The sequence below is a fragment of the Anneissia japonica genome, unplaced genomic scaffold, assembly GCF_011630105.1.
Source record: "Anneissia japonica isolate Jap-2015-1 unplaced genomic scaffold, ASM1163010v1 scaffold251325_len469956_cov165, whole genome shotgun sequence".
Classification (NCBI taxonomy): Eukaryota; Metazoa; Echinodermata; class Crinoidea; order Comatulida; family Comatulidae; genus Anneissia; species Anneissia japonica.
In genome coordinates, this window is record NW_022730291.1 from 119,100 (window position 1) to 135,222 (window position 16,123).

The following is a 16,123-nucleotide window of genomic DNA, read 5'->3' on the forward strand; positions in this document are numbered from 1 at the left end:
CAACTTCGTTATTGGTAGAAAATTATCTGTTTTGTTGAACCAAATAGTTGCTTACCTTAGCAAGGAAAACACGTTAATTATGTAGCCTATTACCAAAACATTGTAATATTATAGCAGCAAGCAGGATGAAGGAAAATAAGAGCAATTTTGTATGTTAAATTAATCATCATACAGATATCTAGTGATGTTTCCTGTAGTGTACCTATTTTGATAAATTTCCTAATTAAATCTGATGATAGATCTAACAGTATCAATGACATAGGCTTTGGTTATCAATATATAGCCTACTATTATATCCTTAAAAAAAATAAGTCAATCCCCATGTTTTAGATCTGCCTATATTTTTAGAACAGGCTGAAGCTAGCCCAAACACTTGCAGTCTGATTTCTCCGTAACCAGACGGGCTATAGACACTTTATCTGCGGTCAAAGTCACCGGAATGACTTATCTAACACATCCATCAACAAGGCCTGCATGAACGGATTATCCGATCCCAAAGCCCAAAATCATCGGTGGATTTTATACGAAAGCTGAATAATTTTTAAGCTATCGTGTACACTTTAAGATAGCAGGGCTTCCTGGAAACCAAAAATATTATCACTCATAATAATTAAATTTAACAAATTTTGCAAAAGCAGCAATTTCTGATAAACTTCTAGCCCAAGTATTTAAAGTCAAGTAGACGTTGTGAAGGTGATAACCTCATCATAATTCGGCTAATAAGATGGTATGCCCATTTCTGTGGGTGCTCCATCTGTGCCTCAAAACGAATGGATTTGATTTCACATCAAAATACAAAATTGCAGAGATACCGTAAACGATAAATACAAGAACACATGAAACGGTAACGGTTTTGCGAATGGTCCTCTAAATATGAACCTAATTACCATCAAATAATTTACTCAACAAATAGAGAAAAAAGCAAAAGACTTTGACTATAATTCTAAATTTATTAGTTAATTAATAGATAAATAATAAAACAATATACATTAGTTTTTTAGAAAATACAAAGTGGTTTATTAAACAACATAAATATCAGTTAAAATTAATAAAATAAGATAATAAAAGATAAAACAAAGATAATTTAAATATAATCAGAATTTTATGAAATACAGTAGGTATAACAATTTAGATTAAATAGTTAAATAATAGCAAACTACTAAAATATAATTAACTTTGCAGTAAATTTCACAGGCAGTAAATATAGTGGATCAGTTATTAACCATATCCCCTGATAAGTTTAAAGAAACATTATTCTTCTTCCAAATATTTTCTATGAAAATTAGCAGTAAAGGATTTTATAAAAGTAGAGTTAGCTTATTGACTCTACTTGGCTCAAAAACATACCGTAAGACCTCGAAATGAGGCCCCGTGCTTCTCTTATTTTGCGAACTTTCGAGGGGCTTTTCGAGGCTACTTTTGCAAAGTAAAGGAGGAAGCTGCTTTTCAAAATCAATGCTGTAAATTTTGGGAATTACTACTATAAAACAATAAATAGGGCCACTGTAACATTAATCTCTATCATGGAGTGTATTAACAGGCAATAAATCACCTTTTCTTCCTAAACCAAACGTGATACTATCTTGAAAAGAGGAGGGGGGGGGGCTTCAATTCAAGACTCCTTCTTATCATGATTAAGCCCATTGGTCTTCTATTCGAGGTTTTACGGTATACCTGTCTACTTATACGCGTAGCCAGCCAGACCATGCTAGATGGGACTTTCGCACTAGGGTCGTGGTTGATGATAGCCCAGGACAAGCTAAATATTTAACTAAATATTTTCATTTTTAAACTTCTCAATTTCTTTTTTTGAATATCATAATATCAAGAGCGTAGTAGAAAGTCAGTCTTTGTTTCAAAGGGGCTGTCTTGACTAGGCTACCCGAGTATTTATCGTTCAGATTTACATTGTTTGGCTTTTAACATACCTACGACCAACGTTCTCGATCTGTAACCACTCCACGTCGCACGCGACAATAAACTGTTTCACTATTAACTGCAATACTTATACAATCACATAAATATGCCTATAATTGTTATTATTATTATTATTATTATTATTATTATTATTATTATTATTATTATTATTATTATTATTATTATTATTATTATTATTATTATTATTAATATTATTATTATTATTATTATTATTAGTAGTAGTAGTATTAATAATATTAATATTATTGTTGTTGTTGTTGTTGTTATTATTATTAGTATTAGTATTATTAATAATAATAATATTATTATTATTAGTGTTATTATAGTTTTATCATCATCTTTGCTTATGATCATTATGTTTATTATCATCATTATTATATTAAGAATAAATAAATCTTGATAGATGAATCTTCATCAAACTGTCATTATTGTCGAGTCGAGTAGGCCTACTACAATGTTACGACTTAAAATATTCAACAAAACATGATAGAGATATGCTAAAGGAATATACGTTTTGAAATTAATTGAAATAATAAATTAATAAATAATATTAATAGATTATAAACTATACAGAAACAAAATCATCGAATCAAAAAGAAAAGGATATTCGAAATCAAATTAAATATGCTGAGTTGATTCTAGCATAGAGGAAAATAACTACCAGTTCAAACGTTATCGCACAAGCACTTCACATAGGTAATTAATATAGGCCTAGCTTATAATATGCTATTCCGTTGAAGTGTTAAGTTTATTGTGATGTGGTTATTTATCTTTAAATTTTAATTATTATCGTGAACTATACGAAGAACACGGAGAGGAATGTAAACAAGAACTTCACTGATTACCCTAACAACCGATATGAGACAAAGAAATAAAACCAACAACATCAATCAAGCAATATTCTATGAATCATTAAAGAGACTATTCTCACGTCATAATCATGACTCAAGCCCGCAAATTTCATATTTACTAGTATTATAATGCTAATAATGTTCATAAAATAATAGTAAACCATCTATTAATTAATAGAAGATAAGAATAATAACGATACCATTAGTAATAACAATGAATGATAACGCAAAGTTAATTAAAATACTTTACTATTATACTACTTTTAATAAAGATGATAGTGTACTAATACCGATAATAATAATAATAATAATAATAATAATAATAATAATAATAATAATATTAATAATAATAATAATAATAACAATTATTATTATTATTATTATTATTATTATTATTATTTATGGAAAATTAAAATAGTGGTCATTCCTGTTGTAATTGGGACATTTGGAACAGTTCCAAAGAACTTAAAGAAAAGACTGGAACAAATCGGTATAGAGACCAGAATAGATGAACTTTAGAAAACTGTGATTCTGAACACGGAAAGGATCCTCAGGAAGGTCCGAAGTTCGAGGAGACTTGTTGTCACCAAGCTTCAGGAATAATGTAATTCGATTGAATATTGATCCAATGTGCGATACCAATAATAATAATGATAATAATAATAATAATAATAATAATAATAATAATAATAATAATAATAATAATAATAATAATAAAAATAATAATTATTATTATTATTATTACTGTCGTTGTTATTATTATGATAATAATAACAATATTAATAATAATAGGCCTACTTATTATTATTCTTATTCTTATTCTTATTATTATACTAATGATAATAATGACGACTACAGCTACTGCTTATATGAAGGAATAAAAAGAATAATATATTTCAAATAAATAAAATAAATAGAGAAAATATCTCTAACGTATTTATAGTTATAGATCAAGTGACAACATGTCAACTCAATATGACTGGTTAATGTTATCATGTTTTATATCCGGGTTATACACATCGAGATTAAGGTTCACAATAATGCCAATCATTAGTGGCTGGTATCGGGCAAGCGGAAGTTATCTGTAACGATAATGATTCAGACTTAGAATAGTCAATACAACGATGCGTATTCTGATATAATATAGGTCCTTATATCGCCGGTTTGATTGTTTAATGTCATCCGATGGATCGATTAAAATGAACCTAAAAGATCAACAAAGGAAATGGAAGCAAACAATATAATACCGATAGGTGTATTACGTAGGTCTGATACTGTACTATCTATTACTGATTTGGGGAAACTTTGCAGGAAATTTAAGCTATGCATATTCAAGGTATTCCAGTCAACTTTCCCCATAGCAAAGTCACCCCTTGCAATCTCTCCCCCTACGAGTTTGCTATTGGGTGTGTTTGTTAGTGGGCGAATGTGTGTATATGTCGAGGGGCGACTTTGTTAGGGGGTGAGTTTGTTAGGGGCCAACTGTATACATTCGAGGCCCGAGGGGGAAGTTTGTAGGGGGCGAGATTGCAAGGGAAGTGACTGGATCCTTACTCAAGCCATGATACGTTAACTTAGTTTTAATATTGCAAAAGAATGTTTACTTAAGGCCCTGCCTTATTGAGAAACAAACCCGATAAAAGAATAAAAAATAATAACAATAAAGTAAATAGAAAAATTAAAATTGAAGCCAAGCACCTCGGTTTGGATGAGTTAATATAAATACATTTCTATCTCCCATACGAGACAACTCCAATTTCGAGACCCCTCGTATTTCGAGAACTTTTCAAAGTTCCAACTACCTCCAATCGTTTGACACAAATTTAACTCTGTAATTGGAGACCGAGAGAGACCACGCCGAATTTTTATGTTATGGTCACGAAATAAAGGGCGAATTGAAACGCACTGATTTGTATCATGTTATCATTTTAGTAGTAGATATAATTCCTATTAGTATTTGTTACCCTATATAAGATGAGCAAGTGAGCCATGTAATTTCCATTGATTGGATAAGAAAGTAGTCCTAATCTGTATCTGTATATCTGTGTCGTAGGCATAATTATTGGTGAAAAAACCGGATTCATGTGTTTTGTATAAGCACTAGAATCTGAGATACGCCTTTCCTGTCTTATCTTCATCTATTCCTCCAAATGCTAGGCCTAACAGTTTTATGCGCCCTAACCTGGCTTGTGAACTGTGAACATCATCTAACTTACGGAAATGTAAGGCTAAGACGGTAAAGGTCTTTAACAAGTCCACGATGCAACGAAGACGACCATGTTGTTAAATGGGATCAAGTGTTGATGTGGATGCAGTAGGACTCTTGGAGACAGACGCGTGGGCCGGGCAAGGGGCTGGAATTTGATAGTAACCTAATATTATAGGTTTTGAGTGCTCTCTCTCAGACTACCCTCGAATTGGGTCAAGAGATATTGGTCCAATTAGTACTCGCGCCTACTGACGTATCATCAAGGAAGGGTGTTTACTTCAACAAAGATATCTTTTAAGGATCGGATTCAATGAATAGTTATCGAGCAGTACAAGAAACTAAAAAATAAATAAAATAAAAATAAAAAATAAAAATTAGTTAACTGACCTTCCACTCGCTAAAACGTAGTTGAATTGATTGAAAGTTGCAGTTAAGCGTAAAGATAATTTTGGATTTGGCATTGACAAAAAAATTACATTTCGATGGTCAATAATTATCTGTATGAGAAAGTATAATGGAACGTTACATTATCATATTTAATCTTCTTCAATGTTTTTATATTTCTGCTAGGTGTTCTTGCTGTTGTTGTAGTGATTGTTCTTTCTTCATATTTTTTTTTCATGTTTCATGTTTTGGGATTGCCAAACATTGTAAAGGAACATCGTCCCCCTTTGGCTTCTGCCTTCTCCTATTTTATTACGTTATACAGTTAGACGCTCAATTTGGATCCACTGAAATGCAATAATTAACAGTAAATGACGTCTAGACAATTTTTATTATTTAATTTTGTTTTATATCGGATCCTCTGAAAGTTAGTTAAATTTATAAAGCAAAAGTAAAATAGGTTTTTTTTTTATATTTTGTATCGAAAGATTTCATTTTCTTTTCCTATGCACTTAACCGCTATTTTATATTTTATGCATTTTTGCCGTCAGTTAATATCTAATTCGTATTTAATACTCTTAAGTCTGTTTATATGAGATGAAATAATTTCTAGCTTGATTTAGCCTTGAAGTACAAACGATTTAACTTGGAGGATTCACTTATTCACAACACGATCAACTGTCGATTTGATTTCGACCGTATTATGCTCTTTTAACAAGAATTCTCTATCGGTCTTTTTTTTGTATTATCAATCATAGACTGTAAGCTTGATATGAATGAGAACGTGTGTAAGATTTGTGATTCGTATTGTTCCGCGAACCGCCAAATGGTTATTAATTCGATATTACGGAGCAATGCGCCTTTTAATCATAGCTATACGACTGTTATGAGCAGCGCATGCTAATTTGATTTTTATGAAATCATCACTGTGTATCTGATTAACAAATAATAAAAATATTGTAAACTAGCTTCAAAAACCATCTCTGTTAAGTGAGTGAACTAGTTGTATTCAGGGAACTCTATCTATGATCTATGATGAAATATAATCTCTGTTAAGCCATGGACCTATTGGTTAAGCTAGTAAATTTGACATGCATAGGCCTACATGTGTTTTGAAGTTAAACATTTATCATAACATTGGTTATGTATACTGGTTAGCAAATATGTGTACGTACGGATCGGCCAAAATTTGTGTACGGGTTAGGCAAAGTGGGTATGGGTTGGTATGTGTACGGCTTGGTTTGTGAACGGGTTAGCCAACACCCCCCAAGTAAGTAGGTAGGAGCCCTAGTACTCGGGCACTAGGCTAGCATGGAACTTAAAGTTAATAATAGATGGCTACTATTAACTAACTAGGCCTAGGCACAGTGCCTAGCTAAGCTAAAAAATAATTGGACTGCCCTACTACTAGGCTAAGGGAAGCAGGTCAACTCGACCACAAGTCAACTCGGCCACAATCAACTCGGCCACAAGTCAACTCGGCCACAAGTCAATTCGGCCACAAATTAACTCGGCCACAAAAAGTTCGGCTGCAGTCAACTCGGCCACAAGTTAACTCGGCCACAAGTCAACTCGGCCACAAGTTATTTATAATTAAAATGAAATGTAAATATTCCAGTTTCTGCATCCTTTTTCTTCAATATGATTAAAATGAAGCACAGTATATTTTAGTAAAATTCTGATCATCGTCTCATCGTCGTGAGATCGTTGTATACATTTCTTCACACAGGCCCTACTCTTATTCAACAGAGAAAACCCGCCACTTACAGAATGGAATAAAATCTGACAATTGTAACATTAACAATTTAAGCAATCTTAATAATTAAGAAAAACACATATATTAATGTTTAATTTTGTTCACGTTAAAACACTGACATAAAACATGAGTAGGCCTACATACTGTAGACCTAATCATAAAAAATTGAAATAGAAAAACCACATTATGATTTATTTAAATGTTAACAATTTATTTTGAATCCGACTAAAATCAAATGAATGCACGATTGCGTGCATTTCGATACTATTTTCTTCAGAACCACGCCCAAGAATTAGACCTGGGTTAAAATTAGGTGGGGCAGTGCAGCATCTAGTATCAATTATCCACAATAGGAACAATTGGTATTGTTGAGTGACAGACTTCAGTCCTTCATGTTTGTTCGACCATTGGGGGCATTCATCCAATGACGTGAATAAGTACTGCTGGGGTGTACTACTGTCTGAGTGGTTCTTACAAAGACCTTAAAGGGCTGACGAAAGGCTGTGGCCCTAGTTACAGTACCTTGAGAATATTAAGCTGACTCAAGTCATCTCCATCCCGTTTAAAGATCTTGGAACATGGTATTGAAATATACAATTTTAGCTTTATATTTTAGCCTTTATTTCAGCCTATTGTGTTCTGTGAGACAATAAGCGTGTTTTGTTCTGACTGGCCAGTTGTTAAATTTCAGCTGTTCTGTTATTAATTTTTAACATGTTCTCATATGGTCTAGTGGCTAGGATTCGGCGCTCTCACCGCCGCGGCCCGGGTTCGATTCCCGGTGTGGGAAGAACGTTTTTTTTTTTAAATTTTATTTTTAATAAACGGTGCAAATTGGTAAGGTACTAAATGTCCGATTAGCCAAATACCAAATTCTAGCACTCTGATTCAACACATCTCTAAGCCTAGTACTAAAAATGAAGGTGCGTTGAGAGTGAGATTAAGTAGGAGTTGGATGTGGTAAGTGGGTGAGGATGCACTTTGTGATAGAAAAACAAATCGACAAATATATACTTCATGGATGAGCAATTATGACGAACTCCACCGAAAATCCAATGTAGCTGGCTAGGATTCGGCGCTCTCAACGCCGCGGCCGTATTTCGATTCCCGGTGTTACTTTCTTAGACAGTGCAAAATAACCAAGTATAACAGCTAGAAATTTTGGCACAAGCATTTAAAACCGTTGGGTGCGCAGAAGAACTATTTTTGAAAGATAATTGCGTTAGAGTGAGATTGAACGGTAATTGGACGTGTCTGATGGGGCTGTAATTTTGATCGAAAGCATTACGACAAATATGATGTGTTAAGTGGGTGGGGCTGCATTTTTTAATAGAAAAAATGCGACAAATTCTTACAATTTTCACCAGCAATCCCATATAGTCTAGTGGCCAGAATTCGGCGATTTCACTGCAGCACCCCTGTTTTGATTCCCGGTGTGGGAAGCACATTCGCTTTTAACAGTTCAATATTGGCAAAATAGTGATTACCTTTGACTAAAACTTATGTTTGTCAATAAAAACAATAACATCCCTTGAGCCGGATTTCAACAAGCGACCTAAGGATTTCAAAGAATGAACTCGGTCCTCCACAAATCCGACCAAGATAGAGAGAATATGGGACTAACATTCAGTTCTTCTTGGGTTAGGGCGTGAAGAATTATTCGAAATATGAAGGTGCTTAGAGTGTGAAAAGTCGGAGTTGGACGTTGTAAGTGGGTGAGGTTGCATTTTGTGATCGAAAAAATTACGACAAATATATTAAATATAGTTTCATGAACTAAGAAATTATCACGAATTTCACCGACAATCCCATATGTGGCTAAGATTCTGCACTCCCATCTCCACCGCCTAGGTTCGATTTCTGGTGTGGAAATCTAATTTCGGTATGCACAATCTTACCTGAGTCATGTTTATTACATAATATGCATTTTCATGTGGGTAGCGTGGCCGAGTGGTCTAAGTCGCTGGTTTTAAGCACCAGTCATTTTGATGGCGTGGGTTCGAATCCCACCGCTGTCAGTAATTTTCGCGATAAATATTTTTGTCTCCTGATAGGCATTTTATTTGCACACCATATTGTCTGTCTGGATCCTATACAGTAATACGAACGTACTTAACGTCCGAATAGCCGGATATCATAGACTCCCATTCAACCCACTACAGATCCTGAAACTAACATTTTAATAATAACAATTCTTTAGAATAGGATGGTTGAGGATAAAAAAAAGTAATAATATTGGGGTGTGTGGGTGTGGTGAGAGTGAGGAAAAGTAGAGTTGGTTTGATGACGAGGATGGGCTACATTTTGAAACAAATAACTTGCGAAAAGCTTAATATATATGTTTCATGAACTATGAAATTATCACGAATTTTACCGACAATCCCATATTATGAGGCTAAGATTCGGCGCTCCAACCCCCACCACCTGGGTTCGATTCCCGGTGTGGAATTATGTCATCATCAGGAATCATTTCTGATGATGACATAATTAATGTCGAAATATTGAATCCCAACACGATGGCGTGTATTTCAATACTTGGAGTATGTATTATACTTTCAAATCTAATTTTAGTATACCCAATCTCACCTGAGTCATGTTTATTACAAATTATAGATTTGCATCTGGGTAGCGTGGCCGAGCGGTCTAAGGCGCTGGTTTTAGGCACCAGTCATTTCGATGGCGTGGGTTCGAATCCCACCGCTGCCAGTTATTTTCGCGATAAATATTTTTGTCTCCTGGTAGGCTTAGGTTTTTTAATTATGAGTGTTCTAACTTAATTTTGTTATAAACATATTTCAACTTATTTCTATTTTGTTACATTTTATTTGCACATCATATTGTCTGTCTGGATCCTATACACCATTACGAACGTACTTAACTTCCGAATAGCCAGATATCATAGACTCCCATTAAGCCAACTACAGATCCTGAAACTAACCATTTTAATAATAACAATTATTTGGAGTGGGATGGTTGAGGACAAAAAAAAAATTATTGGGGTGTGTTGAGAGTGATATAAAGTAGAGTTGGGTTAATGACGAGGATGGGGCTATTTTTTAAAACAAATAACTTGCGAAAAGTTTATTTTTAGTAGATGATGCAATTCCCATTACATATGCAATCCCATAATATGGTCTAATGTTTAGGATTATTCGGCTCTCTCACCACCGCGGCCCGGGCTCAATTCCTGGTGTGGGAAGGACGTTAATTCTTTACAATGCAAACTGTAGACGAATATTGCAGCTACAGATTCTGATACTAGCGTGCAACACATCTGTCAGAATGGAACCATTATTCTAAAGATGAAGGCGTGGTGAAATTGGTTTTAAGTATGATTTGGATGTGGTAAACCTAGGTGGACTGCATTTCTTGATAGAAAAAAATCCTACAAATTCTCAGGAGTTTCACTAGCAATCACATGCCACTATCTTTAGCTAATGTTTTCCAAAGCGATACCTTACTTGATAATCGAATTGAATTAAATTAAATTAATCATTTTCATCAACCTTTGCATTAAAACTTAAGATTTGCTTGTAGTTTTAAACGCTTCGAGTAAAAATACAAATCATTATTCGATTCATATATAATTTATATATTGACTTGAAAAGGTTTATAATAATTTGTTAAAGGATGATAATACACCGTACCTCGTGTAGGATTTACATTTCATTTGGTAGATAACATTATTCCTTTAAGTAGTAAGTACAAGTATATATCCCTCGATAGCTCAGTTGGTAGAGCGGAGGACTGTAGAGTTTATTCATTGAAATCCTTAGGTCGCTGGTTCAAATCCGGCTCGAGGGACATTTTTATTTTATTTTATTTTATTTTATTTGGAGCATAAAGCTCATTCTCATGTGAATTACTTTTAAGCCATTATGTAAATAATTTCATAATAAAAAAATATTGGTTTCAGTCATACTAATTAGCATCACCGATTGTCAGCAACCATCAAAACCGTCAACAACCATCAACTGACTGTTGTTGAAGCTTTATGAGGGTCATACAAATACGCATATGGCTTGTTACAATAAAACCATTTGACGCTAATTGGAATGACCGAACCCAATATTTTATGATTATTAAAAATTTTAGGTAGCGTCTAAGGCGCTGGTTTAAGGCAACAGTCATTTCAATGGTGTGGGTTCGAATCCCATCGCTGAAAATAACTCTTTAAAAAGTAGCTTTTCCTAATAGCTCTATGCTTTTCAATAACGATCTATGATTCTAAAATATTTTCAATATTAATTTATATCACTTTTCATTTAGGCCTATTTATCAATTGTTTAGGTATTTAATTAACCGAATATCACCAATAGAGATAGTTTTCCTGGTAGCCCTGCTTTCAATCACGATCTATGATTCTTAAAATATTTTCAATAATTATTTATTTCCATTTATTCATCAATTGTTAAGGTATTTAATTAACCGACAACAACATTCTGGTACTAACATTCAAATATGAAGGTTCGCTGAGAGTTAGATTAAGTAATTGTTGGATGCGGTAAGTAGGTGAGACTGCATTTTGTGATAGAAATAATTACGAAAAATATTTTATGAATGGTGCAATTTTCACGTCCTTCACTGAAAATCCCATATGTTCTAGTGGCTAGGATTCGATCCCCGGTGTGGGAAAAACAGTGATGATGATTTCTTTTGACTAAAACTTATCTTTAATTCAATAAAAGCAACAACATTTCTCGAGCCGGATTTGAATTACCTATACACTCCTCCGCTCTTCAATTTGAGCGATAGAGGGATTCGGAATTGTTAATGTATTTTAATTTTCGATTAAGCTAATATCACCAGCTAGAATTATATTGGCACTAACATTCAATAATTCTTTCTTAGAGTGGGTTTGAGCGTGGAAGAACTATTATTCGAATGATGAATGTACGTTGAAAGCGAGATTGTGTAGGAGTTGGGTGTTGTAAGAGGTGACAGAAAAAATGGGACAAATAAGTTTAATTGACTGAATGGGGATGCATTTTTGATAAGAAAAATTTCACGCGAACTTCATCGGCAATCCAATATGGTCTGGTGGCTAGGATTGGGCGTTTTTACCGCCGCTGCCCGGGTTTGAATCGTATGAAAAATACTTCTGTTTTTGAACAGTGCACTAGTATAGGCAAGATGGTGATTCTTTATTAGAGTGGGTTGGGGCATGGAAGAACTATTTTCGAAAGATAAAGATGCGTTGAAAGTGTAATTAACTACGGTAGGATTTGAATGTGGTAGGTTGGTGAGGTTGCATTTTGTGATGGAAAAAATTATGACAAACATTATATGTTCCATCAGGATGACATAATTAATGTCGAAATATTGAATCCCAACACGATGCCGTGCCGTATTTCAATAGTTGGAGTATGTATTATACTTTCTTATATGAGATTAATCAGTGGACCTTTCGATTATATGTTCCATTAATGATACAATTATCACGAACTTCACACCGACGATTTACCGACAGTCCCATATGGTTTAGTGGCTAGGATTCGGCGCTTTCCGCCGCGGCAAGGGTTGGATTCCCAGGACGTTGTGTTTTGTTTTTGTTTTTTACAGCGCACAATGTAACCATTTTATATCAAAGATAGAGATTTTGGCACTAACATTCAATTCAACACATCTCTCTTAGAGTGGATTGGACGTGAAGGGTTTTCATTTGAAAGATGAAGGTGCCTTGAGAGTGTTTAGTAGAATTTGGATGTGGTAAGTCACGTGGGGCTGCATTTCTTGATAGATACAAACGCGACAAATTCTCATGAGTTTAGCAGGTAATCCCATATGGTCTTGGCTAGGCTTCGACGCTCTCACCTCCACGGCCTGGGTTCAATTCCTGGTGTGAAAAACACATTGCTTTTATTTATTGGGCATGCGCAAGATGGTAATTATTTTGTATGTCTATGGTATTTAAAAATAAAACACTTAATTCATCCACATTACAAACTCTCTTTAAGATTTATCCGACCAGTATCTTTAGCGTTAATATTTTTTTCAAAAAGATATTTTACTAGATAATAAAATTGAGTTGAATTTGATTAAATTTTTTCATCAACCATCTGAGGGGAACCTCAATTTGTATGTGGTTTTAATTAAACGTTTCGAGTGAAAATTTAAATCATTATTCGATTCATATTTATATATTAACTGGAAAACGTTTATAATAATTTGTCAAAGGAAATAATACCTCGTGCCGGATTTTTACAGGCAAAATTAAAATTTTTTGAATAAATGAAGTTTAACCGTAAAAACTTTAACGTTAACCTTTAATTCTAACACCACCAAACCTAGCAAAACCTGCTGATATATGATAATAAATTAAACTTACACTTTTTATTTGGTAAGTAATATTATTGATTAAACTAGTGGGTTTGCATGTATCCCTCGATAGCTCAGTTGGTAGAGCTGTAGAGTTCGTTCATTAAAATCCTTAGGTCGGTGGTTCAAATCCGGCTCGAGGGAGTTTTTTTTTTCCTTTCATATTATTTGGAGCATAAAGCTTTAACCGTAAACACCTTTAGCGTTAACCTTAATTCTAACGCCAAACCTAGCAAAACCTGCTGGTATGTAAAAATGAATTACACTTACACTTTTTATTTGGTAAGTAACATTATTCCTTTAACTAGTACGTTTAAATACTTCCCTCGGTAGCTCAGTTGATTGAGCGGAGGACGGTGAGCGGAGGACTGTAGAGTTCTTTCATTGAAATCCTTAGGTCGCTTCTTCAAATCCGGCTCGAGGGATTTTTTTAAATTATTTTATTTGGAACACCAAGCTTATTCTCATTTGAAGTATTATATTTAAAGCCATTGTAAATAATTCCCCATTAAAATATATTGGTTTCAGTCATACTATCAAAACCGTCAATAACTGTCACCAACCATCAAAACCGTCAACAAGCGTCAACAGACTGTTGTTGACGTTTGTTGAGGCATACTAATAAGCATATGGATTGCTACTATTAAACCTTTCGACGCTAATTGGTATTTTATGGTTGTTTAATATTTTATACAGGTAGCGTGGCCGAGCGGTCTAAGGCGCTGGTTTAAGGCACCAGTCATTTCGATGGCGTGGGTTCGAATCCCACCGCTGCCAATAACTTTTGAATAAATATTTTCTCTGATAGCCCTATGCTTTGCATTTACGATCTATATAATTCTAAAATATTTTCAATAGTTACAGACCCGTAGCCAGGGGGGTGGGGGGTTATGGTTCGGGCGAACCCCCTCGAATTTTTGATTGAGTCCCACCCGTTTTTAAATTGTAGCCTGCGATACAAGCCTACATTCATAGAATATCTCAGCTTCAGAAGTTCGGAGATTTAAATTAAAACGCAATTCCAGCAAACCATGACTTTTCGATGGTAAGTCTCAACTTTCACTGGCCTTTGGCTGAATGTTTGTAAGAAACGTACCAACCGGTAACGAAACCGGTCGCCGTCTGCCTAGAGTAAATGGTGCCACCAAACGAAGCTAAAGTTTTGCGACGTAATCCACCAAATGCAGATAAAGTTTTGCGACTTAATCACCTAATTGTGGGTTGTGTTGTTAGTACATTCCATAGCCATACTGTCCATAGCACACACTAAACTATGTGCTGATGGAGCATTTTGGGGAAATGGACTCTCCTTTTTTTCATCCCAAACAAAATATTATTAATAAATCAACATAGTCCATCTCAGTCATCATAGCGCTACACTACAGAACGGAGTGCGTCAAAACGAGTGTTTGTTAATTTTTAGTGATAAAGAATCATGAAACGTTGTAGAATAACTGACTTTTTTTCGTCCGCTGTTGCAAAGAAGAAAACGACAGATAGTCCTGGTGGGTTATTTTATTGATTTTAAAATTAATTAGCCTAGCCTAGATGTTGACTAGCTAGGTTCGCTCCTCGTTCATTTAGATACAGAATTATACCCCGACGACAACAAACTAGTGTAGGCCTAGGCCGAAGTACAGTAGGACGTACTACAGGTAGGCCTACTTGGCCTAGGCTTTTGTTGTAAAAGTTGAAGTGCATGCACAGGATGCGCCATAGGCCTATATTTAAAAAAATAAATTTTGTTAATCATATTATTGGTTGGCTTGGGACGGACCTAGACAGGCAGGCCAGCTTTACCGTCGAAAGTCATGGGATTCGACGATGACGTCCGTGCACGTTTACAAACGCCATTGATTAGAATGAAAATAGACGCGCAGAATTTGGTTTTTTTTTTATGAAAGATAGAATTTATCGAACATATTATCTACATAAAAACAAGAATAATATTGTAGAAATTGTATTTATAAAGATGCATATAATTCATATTTCATTTTGTAGACAATGAATATTCAGTAAGATATACTAAAAACGATTATTAATTCTGAAATGTGCATCTCAGCTATTATTAATCAGTAGGCTATGTATTATGTTATAATAATTTCGAATTATGCTATATTTTGGGCTCTGACTTAATTTAACGATAGCCCTATCAGTAGTAATGACAGTATTTGTGCTTTTTCAGCCATGTAGTAAAATAGTACTCTTTTTATGAGAGTCAAGAAGAAGTAGTAGTAGTAGTAGAAGAAGAAGAAGAATAAGAAGAAGAAGAAGAAGAAGAAGAAAAAGAGGAAAAAGAAGAATAGCTTTTTTTTTGTATTATAATAATAAACGTGTTGAGTATATTGATATTGATTATGCGATTAGGTTTTTTTTAATATATTTCGGTGTGATTTAAACATGCCAATTCTAAGAAAATATTTTCTAATTTATTATATTACCAGGGCCCCGGTCAGGGAGAAAAAAAATTCGTCGGGGAGAAATTCGTCGGGGAGAAAAAACATTATATGTATTTTTTACATTAGTAGACTATTGATTTAATAAGCCTTTGAAACTCCTGAATTGTCAAAATTTTTGGGGGCTTCACCCCAAGGACCACTTTTGGAACCTATTAATTGAAGCTCGACCACGCCCACTTTGCTTTCGTCGGGAAAATCTGACCCCTCG

General features: G+C 34.3%; 5 non-coding genes across 5 annotated transcripts; all 5 read left to right on the plus strand.

Moving 5' to 3' along the window:
- The first annotated feature begins 7,856 nt into the window (after window positions 1-7,856).
- Window positions 7,857-7,928, plus strand: Trnae-cuc. The gene has a single exon. It is a non-coding gene; the product is annotated as a tRNA-Glu (tRNA).
- Window positions 7,929-9,074: 1,146 nt separating this feature from the next.
- Trnal-uaa lies at window positions 9,075-9,156 on the plus strand. Its single transcript has one exon. It is a non-coding gene; the product is annotated as a tRNA-Leu (tRNA).
- Window positions 9,157-9,762: 606 nt separating this feature from the next.
- Trnal-uag lies at window positions 9,763-9,844 on the plus strand. The gene has a single exon. It is a non-coding gene; the product is annotated as a tRNA-Leu (tRNA).
- Window positions 9,845-10,854: 1,010 nt separating this feature from the next.
- On the plus strand, window positions 10,855-10,942 carry Trnay-gua. Its single transcript is given in 2 exon segments — window positions 10,855-10,891; window positions 10,907-10,942. It is a non-coding gene; the product is annotated as a tRNA-Tyr (tRNA).
- A 3,209-nt stretch (window positions 10,943-14,151) lies between these two features.
- Trnal-aag lies at window positions 14,152-14,233 on the plus strand. The gene has a single exon. It is a non-coding gene; the product is annotated as a tRNA-Leu (tRNA).
- Window positions 14,234-16,123: the final 1,890 nt, after the last annotated feature.